Source organism: Melospiza georgiana, chromosome 3 (assembly GCF_028018845.1).
Source record: "Melospiza georgiana isolate bMelGeo1 chromosome 3, bMelGeo1.pri, whole genome shotgun sequence".
NCBI lineage: Eukaryota > Metazoa > Chordata > Aves > Passeriformes > Passerellidae > Melospiza > Melospiza georgiana.
The window spans coordinates 108,903,294-108,915,633 of NC_080432.1; the positions used below are offsets into that span (position 1 = coordinate 108,903,294).

Sequence of the window (12,340 nt, forward strand, 5' to 3'; positions counted from 1 at the left end):
AAATCTTCATTACATTGTATTAGATTTCTGATAACTACCTAAAACCACAAGTTTGAAATAATATAAAGCTTGACAGGTTAGTTTGGAATGCAGACTTTTCACAGAAGTCACACACTTGTGCATACATTAATAAGAACTAAAGAGAAAGAGTTCAAATAGCACTTTCTTTTATTTGGTACTTACTACTGTGGCAATTTAATCTCATTATCTAAACTAAAATTTTAAAAATATGGGAGGAATAATCTGCTTAGGTCCTCTGATTTGTCAAATAAATGTTTTCAATACACATTAAATGCATATTTCTGTTTCATCACTCTAAATAAGAAAGGCAATGAAGACACAAGGTATGAAACTATGAATTTCTAAAAAAATATGATCTCTTAAAATGCCATTTTCCAATATTGTAACTATTATTCCTTGATCAAAAGTTTCTGTCCCATTTTGCTCCCCTTGTCTGTATGTAAACTATTAGATTTTAAGGTTACTTTATAGTTAATTACTTTAAGAAAAGCTGCAAAAAATATTTTCAAGGTCATCAGTATATCAAATATTTCTAGCCATTAATACTGCATTTGTTTCCTTGAAGATTTTCTCTTAAAGCACTATTTAACATCTTTGCAGCTATACAGTTTTCACCAACATTCTAACCTTCAGTCTGAAAAATGAAAAAACACATTAGTCACCTAACATTTACCAATAATTCATCTGTATAGCAGCAGACATACAAAGCAATATTCAGCAGCTATCTGGAAGAAAAGATCTTCCTCTTTAATTATACCTGCAAAATGATTTTGTTCCTCCATTCTCTCACCATAACAAGCACCATTTCCTGGAATTTCCTATCCTCCTGTCTGAGATTTCAAGCAATTCTGTAATTTGGTATGCCTTTATTTCTGTTTAAGATGCTTCATGGCACACAGGAGGGCTCCTGTGCAAATTCAGAACACATTTGTTTGGTGCTTAAGGTCTGCCATGATTCACAGACAGGGACTTCTCTAAGTCACCTGCACTTAGGCATGAACTAGGTAAGGCACCAGTGGGATGAGGCAGAACAAGAAACCTGCACACACACACAATTATTTTTAAGAATACCTAAATGACCCTCACTACCATGCTGCTTTTGAGAGTCTTGTTCTCTGTTCTGTCCCATGGATTCTGCACTGTGGTCCACCTGAGACAGACAAAACAAAAAGCAATGGCTTACTTCAGTGCTCTCTACCCAGTGAGGTGGTGGAGTCATCATCCCTCGATGAGTTCAAAAAAAGACTGGATGTGGCACTTGCTGCCATGATCTAGTTGAATAGTTAGAACATGGGCTGGACTTGATGATCTTATAGGTCTCTTCCAGCCTTGAACTTCTGTGATTCTGTGTGTGATTCTCTAGCAGAGATCATGCCATGTTTCTGGGTTGAGGAGAGAACCTCAAGAGGTCTCTTCCAGCCCATATAATTCTGGCATAAACAAGGAAACTTTGGACAAGAACAAAAAGGAAGCCACACTGGAGTCACTAGAAAATTTTACTACAAATCATAAAGAGAAATGTGATGTTTAATTTCTTTTTAGCAGTTTTGTCCCAATAGGAGTCATTCATGACTAAGCTTTATGTAGAGAGTGGCCTTTCAAGGTAAGTACTGCACCCAGTGAGCACAGAAGTGTGCAAGAGGAAAAAAAACCTGCATAAGGAAGCAGTGACATTTCTTAAACTTACTGTTTAATTTAGTGTTGTGTTCTATCTAAAAAAACACCACATTTTGTAGACTTTGCAAGGTAGCATGACAAATGCTTGGGAGTCTTGCTGCACTAAGATCCATCTCAGTTTCTATTACCAGTCTCCTTGAATCCCACAGCAATTATTTTTAAGTATTGACACCAGTACTAGATAACCTATTCCTTGTTATGCCCTTTGGAATAAGACCACATTAAAAATAGGAGACTAAGCAGCATTAAGTAAACTAAAAATAGCATTAAGAATCTGAAATGAAAAAGGCAAGTAGAAGGAACAGGTACACAATTTTGTGCATTTATTTTCAAGTGGAGCCTTCAAGGTTACTGGGGCTACTATTTTTTAATGACATCCAAGATTGTCTTAGTAATATATGTGGGTTTAGTGAATGAAGTACATGGTTATAGCAATTTCTGGATATATTTACTTCAGGTCATGTATTAACAGCTTCTCATTCAAAATCATTTTTATGCTGCTAGTACATTCTTCTGAAATACTGTCCTTGCAAACTGCAGAACATCAACACATCTTTGATATGCAGGTCTTACATGGCCATTTTTCACAGTTGTCACTAATGGCCACTACATTACCCTTCAGGGTTCTTCTCATGTTGGAGACCTACTGAAAGCAAGCAATATCCACTGCCTTCAATTATTCTGAGATTATTGAAAACAGTTTGTTGCAAATATCACTGAAAGGAACTGAAGCCAGACCAAGCTTCCAGGGAGTTGACTCTTTTACATGCTCCACATGATCAGCATGACTTGGAATTTTTTACCTAAAAAACTTGAGTTCTTGTTATGAAAAGAGCCACAAAACCTAATTTAAACTACCCCATGGATCAGCAGGTATTAGATACTTAGGCCAAATTAAGGAGGCAAATAAAGAATTAACCTTGCAACCTCTTACAAGTATTTTCACCTATTAAGCACATATTTTTAGCACAGGAGCAGGGACACACTTGTTACTCAGATCCAGTATGGGCACTATAAATTTTTGCAATCCTGTAGATGACAGGTAACTGGGATACAATAATCTGTCATTGTTTTATTTTCCATTGCAGTAATTTTAACCTTCCACTCTTCTTATGCTCTTCTGCCAGTCCTTTCTTCAGGGGTAAGAAGCAAGACCCAGGGAACAACAGGCTGCTCAGTCTCACATCAATACCTAGAAAGGCAACGGAACAACTAACCTGGAAACCAATTCCAGGCACATAAAGGACAAGAATGTTAATGGAAGAAATCAGCATGGCTTCATCAACAGGAAGCCATGCTTGACCAAACCAACACTTTTAACAGTGTCGTGACTGGCTTGGCAGACAAGGGTGGAGCATCACAGGGTGTCTTCCTTTACTTCCATAAGGTTTTTTTGATGGCATTGATAATTGATAAAGGTGCCATCAAGGCAACAATTCCCTTTTCAAGCTCCTGCTGTCATTTAATTCTTAATATCCAGTGATGAATGACTCCCAATTTTATACCCAAATCAAGTGATGCCTTAATTCTGTCTGCTGTACATCTACAAAACAATAATGTTAAAGTATGGTGCTAATACCACATCTGTAAGTAGTCCTCACACAACAAGACTGATCATCTTTCAGTATCTAAAAAGCAAATATTTGAAAATATTTGTGAACTCCTCACAACTCCACCTCTACCAAAATGAACAACTGAGAAATTATGTCTACATCTAAGAAGCAGCATCTCTTTTCTACTTAATTAAAATGGAAATGCAGAAATGAGTATTTGGACCTTCACCTAACTTCCCCCACACTGTCACTGTAAATCAACTGGCTTGAAATTAGTGGATAGAAATTTATATGCTGGTAATGTCCATATACCTCCACAGTGCACCTTGGCCAACTATAATGTTCTGTGCTAAGAAACAATCACAAACAAAATCCAAAAGCAGGTAACAGTGAAGAAGACCAGGTCACCTCTAACTGAGCCGATTTTAATGCAACCAAGTGCACAAGCCTACTTTAATCTCACACTGAGATGATGCCTTCGTTAGGGGAAACTGCACCAGGCAGCTTCTTGTAATTCATAGAGATACTGTCTATGATTTAATTCATCTTGCTCATTTCCCTACCATTAGAGAATGGCAGGGTTAGTCACCTATCAATCTTGCTCATTTATCCAACATCAGCTCTAAGACTTTAAGGTAATTTCCAGTCTATCAGGTTTCGATGGAAAAGCTGTGAAAATCTGCACCAAAGTTTGGATGCTTACTCTGCTGCAGTTCTGGCTTCGCCTTTAAAGATGAAAAGAACACCACTGTCAAAAATGTCCCAATTTACACAGGATGAGAAAGTTTTCCATTCCATCATGAAAGAGCATCTTTTAACTCAGCAACCTGCATTTAATGTTGCATTACTGTGCCACCCTCCTTTAATCTTTCTTTACTAATTTTGTGCAACAACAGAAGTTATATGAGGTTTAATTTTGAAAAAATGCGTAAGAACACCAGGTTAGGCCAGCAAAAAAAAAAAAAAAAAAAAAAAGAATAAGAAAGAAAGAAGATCTCTGCTAGGTCTCAAATTAAAAAAGAAAGCTCCATTTTACAGAAATCAATATTGGCCTTTATTGAGCTCTCACAATGTATTGCCCTCAATATACTCCTAGTTACACCATTCTGGTTCAATCTAATTTATGTGAAATACTTTTCTTGAGTTAAATGAAACCAAATAAATCAGCAAGTAACCGTGTTAACTACTCTCTTCACACCTTAAGTTTTAAAGTTGATTTTACAGACTTGTTTCTTTCTCTTATATGTCACTCTAAAGCAAATTATTAGTGATTAAATATGTTTCTTTGACAAGGACAAGGGAACTGATAGGCACTTTATACTGTATGTTTTTCAAACTAATTGCCTTTGTGGCTCTGGCCGGGATGGAGTTCACATTCTTCACAGCAGTCAATACAATGCCATAGTTTGGATTTGTGGCTACAACACTGTTGATAACACACTGGTATTTTGGCTATTGCTGAGTGGTGATACTTTGATAACTGTATCATTTTAGTTTTGCTAGCTTTGCACAATCATATTTCTTGTTTTGCTAATTTAAGCAAGCCAACCTCCAAGCACCTCCTTAAGTACATTCAAGGACTACACACACACACACACACAGACATGCACTTAAGAGTCAGCAGTACTTTCCTGTTGGTAGATTTTCTTCACAATCACCTTCTGTTCACCTTTTCTGGCACTCTATAGAATTTGTCAAATAGATGCAAGGAGCAAATGCGTCAAGTGAATCAACCTATGCACAAACCTCATCCAGCAAACTACAGTGAATTCCCAAATTCAGTTTCCCCATTGAAGCTCAGTGTACACAAGCCTCAAAGATCTGAATCTGAGTATTACAGTTTTGCAGTTGACTCATCCAATGGTAAACTCCAAGTCCCTGAAACGAGCAGCAATGCTTTCTCACAAAAACTTGAACTGCAAGTCTGGAGGAGATGAGATTGTGAAGAAAACTGAGTAACACCGAAAGCATTCACGTACAGTAGGAAGTCCAGTATGTCAGTGGGGTATTTCATCAAATTTTCTTCAGCCAGCTATTTTTGGAGATAACCATTAAATGAGTGATTCATCCTGCCCCAGAAAAAAATAAAACGAAATGAAAGCATTGCCAAGTCAATTCTCCTCCTTCCTCTGTACAGAGATTCTAGTACAGCACACAGGATGCTGCCTATGGGGGATATGGTTATATATGGGCAAGACAAAAAGGAGGGTCAGCACCACCATGTCTGACTGTCACACACCTATTAAATTCACATACATAACACGAGGCTATGAGGTCTATGGCTCCTGCAACCACAGCTCCCTTACTGCAAAACAAGCTTGTCCTTTCCCAACTTTCAGCACCATGCCCAAACACATCTGGCTATTAGGTGCACAAGATGGGCAGGGAAAGGCAAGAGGCAAGTAGAAAGCTTTAAACTGCAAGCAGAAAGCTTTAAATCTGCTTGGTTTACAGAACAGATGACATACATGAGGTCTTCTGATAAAACAGTAAGAATATTCAGATCTAGCATCAAATACATTGCTCTGCAGTCAAACCCACTGCTTTTTAAAAATCACTATTGTAGTAAAATAGGAAAATAATACATGTTTGTTAAATAAGTAAGGACACTGGTATCCTTTCAGAACATTGTTTACTATGATTATACATTCTAGGGCCAATGGTCTAAATCTATGGGCTACTCTTCTGTACATCCCTGTTCCCCAGAATTTTCTCCTCTGACAGGCAGCTGAGGGCATTTTGCACTGGAACTGACAGTTGTGAACAAATCTTTTTGGTAAGGCCTGGTTCAGAAGTGCCAGCACACAGGGAAAATACTGTGATTATTTTTCTTTATAACTGCGAGATTCAAGTTTCCATTTTCTGCTTCTGTAACCTCATGCGAGTTATCATCATATGTACAGATTTTAAGGGTTTAACAGCTCTCAAAGATATGACATTCAGTAAAAAATGTAAACCACACCAAATACTTGAAAAACAAGTAGGATTTTGCCAAATTCACTACTGCAAGATGATAATGTAAATAATTTAGCAGATTTCAACACCAGCATTTAGGACTATCATTGACCTTATTCTCGTTTACACTGTCTGAGAGCATTTAAAGAGGTAGAATACACAGTGCAGGACATAAGCCACATGATTAATACCTCTGGAGTAGAAAAACACTACAGCCAGAGCAGTCATAAGTTACTAATCTAAAAATCTCTCCTATTCTCAAGCAAGATATCAGTCACTGTCAAAAGTCTGATTCATCAGCTGTCCAGTCCACTTATCTGCTCCCATTCTCCTTCATTTTTTTCCTCAATTTTCCACTTTAATGAAAAATTCATATGGATCTCGAACTCAGCCTGTTTAAAATGCATCTGATTACCACTATATTTCTAACTCCTATTCCCTACCTTAACTACAAGAAGCCTTATGAAAGCTGAAGACACATCAAATAATTTTGTGAAGAGCACTTCTAACTTACTTAAAAGCAATTTCCAGTTGACTCACTAGAGCTCATATCCACCTCTACGGTTACTGAAAAAAAGCTCTCCTTTGCTCCTTTGCTCTTAATACATAGGAATTGTATGCCCTGTGCATAAAGCAATTGGATTCCTTCCCTCTTCACTACCTGCTTGCAATAAAACTTGCAGGAGAGCATAAACATTTGAGAATTGCCATATGAGAAAATAATGTTAGTAATTTACTATATCTCGCAATAGGTTTGTAGATATGGTTTTTCCTGACACCTATGCTCTAAGAAGTTTAGTCTGTATCCATTTACAGCATTACTCATGCAGGCACATCCTAGAATTTTTAAAGAATATTTTTATAACTTTTATACCTGACCTGAAAATAAGTAAAATTTAGTATTTTCATAATATTTTATTTAAATGGCATTAAAAATGAAATGTGTTATTTTGTTTACCCTCCTACAAAATACCAGCACTTGTTTTTTCAGACTTGTAACTAAAAATGCAGGAATTTAAAAATCAGACTAACTTTTCAGAACTGGGGATACTTTTAGCAAGTGATGATGCCTAACTAGCAAAAAAGCCAGAAAACTGATGCACTATATTGAAACACAAGTAAAACTATGCGAGTATCATTGTGAAGTTGCATAGACTACAGCTCTGCAATCAAACCCTGATGCATTTCTAATCAAGAGAAAAGGCTGCATGTCAACAACAACAACAACAAAAAAGCCACCATTCTTATTTATCAAACTAGAATTATCTTGAAACAAAGAGCCAAGCCAAGCGGAAAATGTAAATTGATTATTTAAGAGTCTATTGTGATTATTTCAGTTAATCACTCACAGACACTGAACTACTCACACTCACCTGGATAAGCCTATTTAAGGCATTCACACTAAGCAAACAAAAAAAACCAAATTGCCTTTTGATGTTGCTAAATATGATTCTGTACACATGAAGGTCCTTCATGTGGGTATTTGGGTATGTATTCAGTCAAAATACATACCCAAAGGAAAAATTTTTTAAGTGGTTCTTCATGTACATCTTCACTTTAAAAACCTGAGTATGTGGATTTTCATTAGATTGTCACAGTTAGAGCAAGATACTTGAGCAAGATTATTTAAAATGCATTATATATCTTTAGTAATTTGAATAAAAAACTTCATGGCAGAAATAAGAGACCTTGCACCATAATCTTATTCCATTAATATGATTTCAGCTGGGTCTAGGCTAATACACTAATCATTTCTGTGAAAATGGATTAAGACTATTCCTTTGTTCTTACTTATTGAACAAGCAGTACTAACATTGTATTTTAACTGAATTTAAAATGTTAGCTTAGATCTCATTTACTTTAGTCAATATATTCCAAGAAGGCTTAAAACCTTTTATGTCTTGTACTTAGCTGAATTGGTTTAGCTCCTTTCTAATGCATCAGACAATCTTAGAGGCCCTTTTTACCTTGCTCAAAACAACATACGAACTGTGTAGAAGTACAATTTCCCAACTAAGTTGGCTTTCTTTTTATACTTACTGCTGAGACTTCAGACACGTATCAGAGATAATTCCTTATTCTTATATTCATGCATTAAATCTACACAGCAACAATCATCTTTGAAACAATAGTTCTATGCATTCAAATATATTAGGTTCTTAAAGCAGAAAAGTTAAGAGTAGGGTCTGAAAAGAAGAGGAAAAGTTCTTTTTCCCAAAAAAGCATCAAAAAAGCATCAAAAGATAGGAAGATGATTCTGCTAGGGGTGGCAAGACTGCAGAACAGGAGAGGCACACAGTCTGAGTGCAGAGGTATTCAAGTTTTCGAGAGATTCTGGGGGCAAAGACTTGAGCAAAGTTTCCTGCAGCTGTAAATCTTTGAAATTACTGCATCTGAGCCCAAAAGCAAGGACCTGCTTACAAGGATACAAAAGGCAGAGAACAAGCTGTTTACCAACTCTTTTCCTATTTGGTATTATCTTGTCATGGAACTTGATTTAGATAAAATGGAAGAAATGCTTTTAATCCAATAAAATCTGGATTTTTTTGCATCTTATAGAAGGAATCACTATGAATCAGAAAACCTCAAAAGGTCCATCTTACAGCTAATCCAGTGTCCTGTTACGAGATCTGTAATTCGGATTAGGGTCAAAGTGTTTTAATGCATCTCGGTTTGCAAGCTGTGAAATGCAATAAACAGGGTTTGTAATTTTGTGAGCTATTTTAAATACACCTTCAGTTTTCAAATCACATATTATGGTTATATGAACTCAGCTTATACATTTCTACTTGATTTCTATTGTGCTCATTAGCCTCATTAGCAAGATTACAATAATGCAGCTATATCAATTCCAGTTCCTCATTAAACTATTTTCTTTTATAACTTTCTTTTCAAAAACCTTTCAAGTAATACATAATACAACATCATTGTACCCAATCAGAACTAAAGGGCATTTATTTGTAATTCCTTCTTCATATATTTCCAGACAAGAATGACCTGTTTCAGGCATGGTAACTGATTGAGCTCACAGTAATAAAACAATCAAAGAAATGCTTTCCATCCCTATTCATGAAGGTATGCTTCTCAATATTTTTGTTAATTATACCAGAAGTGCTCTTCTTGCTGAAAAATGCTTTTTACCTGAAACTCCATTCAATATCAAGACCCTACACCCTTAACCAGCAATCAGCTCTACCTTAGAACTTTCCAGATGCTTGTATCTTACTCACTGGTTAGTCCAGCGTGAAATGTGCTACCTGCTAGCACACAGCAGGTGTGATCACAGTATGTTTGTCTCCAGCAGCTGCTGTTAGACATGCTGCCTTTGCCAAGAGTTGGCTTCTAGATAATGGTCTCTGCAGGTGCTGACCCTCCAATTCCTCAGGCCTGCAGCCTCTTTCCAGTGGCCAGCACCAGCCTCTTACCCCACTTGCCTGGTCCCTGAACTTGAAGTTTGCAAGTGTTCACACACAGGCACAGAGAGACAATGCACTCACGCTCAACAGTTGCAAATAGAACTTGGCAAGAATACAGAATAGCCTGCAGAGATCAAGTGAAGGCTCAGACAATCCTACTGCCCACCAACCTGCTCAACCATCAGCACATATGTGACTGCCCCTTTTTATTCACTTCTCCCCTGCTTCCTCAAGCTTGCTACACCCCAATCCGCCTTGATTTTTGTATTCTCCCAGTTTGGTCTGTGTCATCTAAACATCCCATAATGAGTTGTGTACAATATTCTGTCCCATGCCCAAGCTCTTTTCTCTCTGCCTCCCGCGTCCTATACCCTATTATGCAATCACCCTTTACTTGCCTGGTATTCCTGGGAAAGAATCTTTTTCCTTGACCCATCTCAGTACTTTCCTTTGATGTACTAGAAGCAGATCACTGGCTCTCTTTTTACTGATTAAATTACTCCACTTCACCCCCTGCTGTTGCTCATCTGATTCTTACAGTCTTTATGTTTTAGTCAGTCTTACAACATCACACTGAATAGTGTTTCATAGAAACAACCTCTGAGTTAGGACATTTTACTCATGAGTGTTGGACTCATGCTCTGTGCTGGTATAATTTCTGTTATTATCACAAACAGAATCCTACAAACACTTTATGAAGTCTAAGCATACTATTTCTCTAGAGATGCATTTGAAAAAGCCTCTCAATTAGCTCTGCAGAAATTCAACCCTCTCCGTGACAGCTAACAAGACTGAAATAGCCCCACAGGTTTATTTTTCTTACTTCTGAATCAGCTTGTTGCTTTCATGAACTACTAGAGAAGTTAGGAGAGAGCTGACGAGTACTTTATCATCCTCATGTACATATACATAATTGTGTTTCACAAATGCAGAACTTAGTGAGAGGGAGAAATGTTTAATAAATACTTATGCATCATTAGCTACATGAATTTCTTCTGGCAGTCAGGGTATTTTTGCTCAATTCTGCTCTCATTTCAAAGTTAATCACTTTGAAACAATTACTTTAAAAGCTAAGTAATTTTAACTGATCATATACAATACCAAAATGGATTTCTCTTTACTTGGGCAAGCACCATTTTCTTTGTCTTCATTCTCCATACCATCATAATCTTTAACATGAACTATCAATAAACACTGCAGCCTCCATCTCAACTGGAAATAAGTCAAGCTTTTTCCTGCTTCTAATTCTCCTTTTTAAATAAATGTGAACCTATATGACATTTCTGTATATTCTGAAATGGCACATTTAAATCATCCTTACAAAATGTAAAAGCCTTTTACAGCTTTGATCTTCACAGCTTCAAAGACGCCCAAGTTTTTAAACTGGCCCTTCAGAGTGATATTACAAGGCCTCAGATTTGTTTGCTCCATCATCCATTTCTACATTTATGCTAAGATTCAGCCCAACCTGTTTCATTTAAACAAAAATAATCCACTTCTGAACCAAAGAAAAAGAAACACTGATATCTATTTACAGTGTAAACTGAGGGTGAAATAGGTAAGTCAAAAAATCTGTATTTTCTCTTGAATAGAAGTCACCCGTGTTACTACTCTGTGTAATATACACTTTCTGCCTAGCACACAAGCCTGCAGTACCTTATTCTGACATGAAGTACAATATTCTCAAGTTGAGAGACAATACTTGTTGAGCAGAGAGGCAGGACAGATTTATTTTACAACAGTATAGTGGAATGCCTGGGGATAACCTCAGAACTGCCCCATTTTCTTCTAACTTCAGGTACCGATTTCATGAAAGAAAAATTTCCAGTAAAACTGAAACACAAGCTCATCCAGTTCCAATTCTTTTTTTGACAGAGCCAAGAGGCAATTCACTGCAGATGGGTTAACATTTCTGACTGATACATGTAAGCAATTTAGCATTAAAGAGCTGCCAGTTATTTGAACAACCAGGCAACTGGTAACTTTTCATCTGACAAAATTATCTAGTGTGAGAAACTTGTCAACTTCCTTCAAATTGTGTTGAAAGACCCTGCTTCTACCTCTACCACAGCTACAGCACTATTTACCTTTGAGTTAACTTGGTGAAGATATAATTATGCAACACTATGAATGCCAGAGTCATAAAAGGTTCCACACAACTCTTCTACCGCCAAAAGCAACTATCAAAATGTGATAAATTCAATGGTCCAAATAAATATTCTTTTTAGCAAAAAAGGCACACAATCAATACCTAGGATAACTACAAATTTAAGCTGGAAGACACACAAAGTTGTTGCATGGCACTGGAACATTGCTGAAACATCTTATGGCATCTTAGCATCATCATCATCCATTTAAAACTTAAGCTCATGTTGGAGATTTTATATTTCCAGATTGCCAGTGACATCTAAAATAATTTTTTATGAAAAACATGCCAGTGACTTTACTCTTCAGTGAGATTTGCCCTTCTGACAGGATTTCCCACTACGCTGTTGCCCTGTCTTGATGGTCACACACTGGAGTGAGATTAATCACGTTCTAGCTTAAGCATGGTGAAATGAAACAGAACACACAAAAGCACTTGATGGCTTTAACCATGCTCCAGTACTTGCATTATTTTAGGAAAACAAAGGAAGGCTATTATTCAAAACAAGATAAGATTATTATTTTGAGCGACATAATTTAAAGTCTTTTCCCTCTTATCAGCTTCATCTTATC

General features: G+C 36.8%; 1 protein-coding gene across 2 annotated transcripts in view; it reads right to left on the reverse strand.

Annotated features, from left to right (window-relative positions):
* The window catches only part of SMAP1 (small ArfGAP 1), a 93,625-nt gene that overhangs the window by 24,250 nt on the left and 57,035 nt on the right, over positions 1-12,340 (reverse strand). The gene's annotated exons all lie outside the window — the stretch shown is intronic.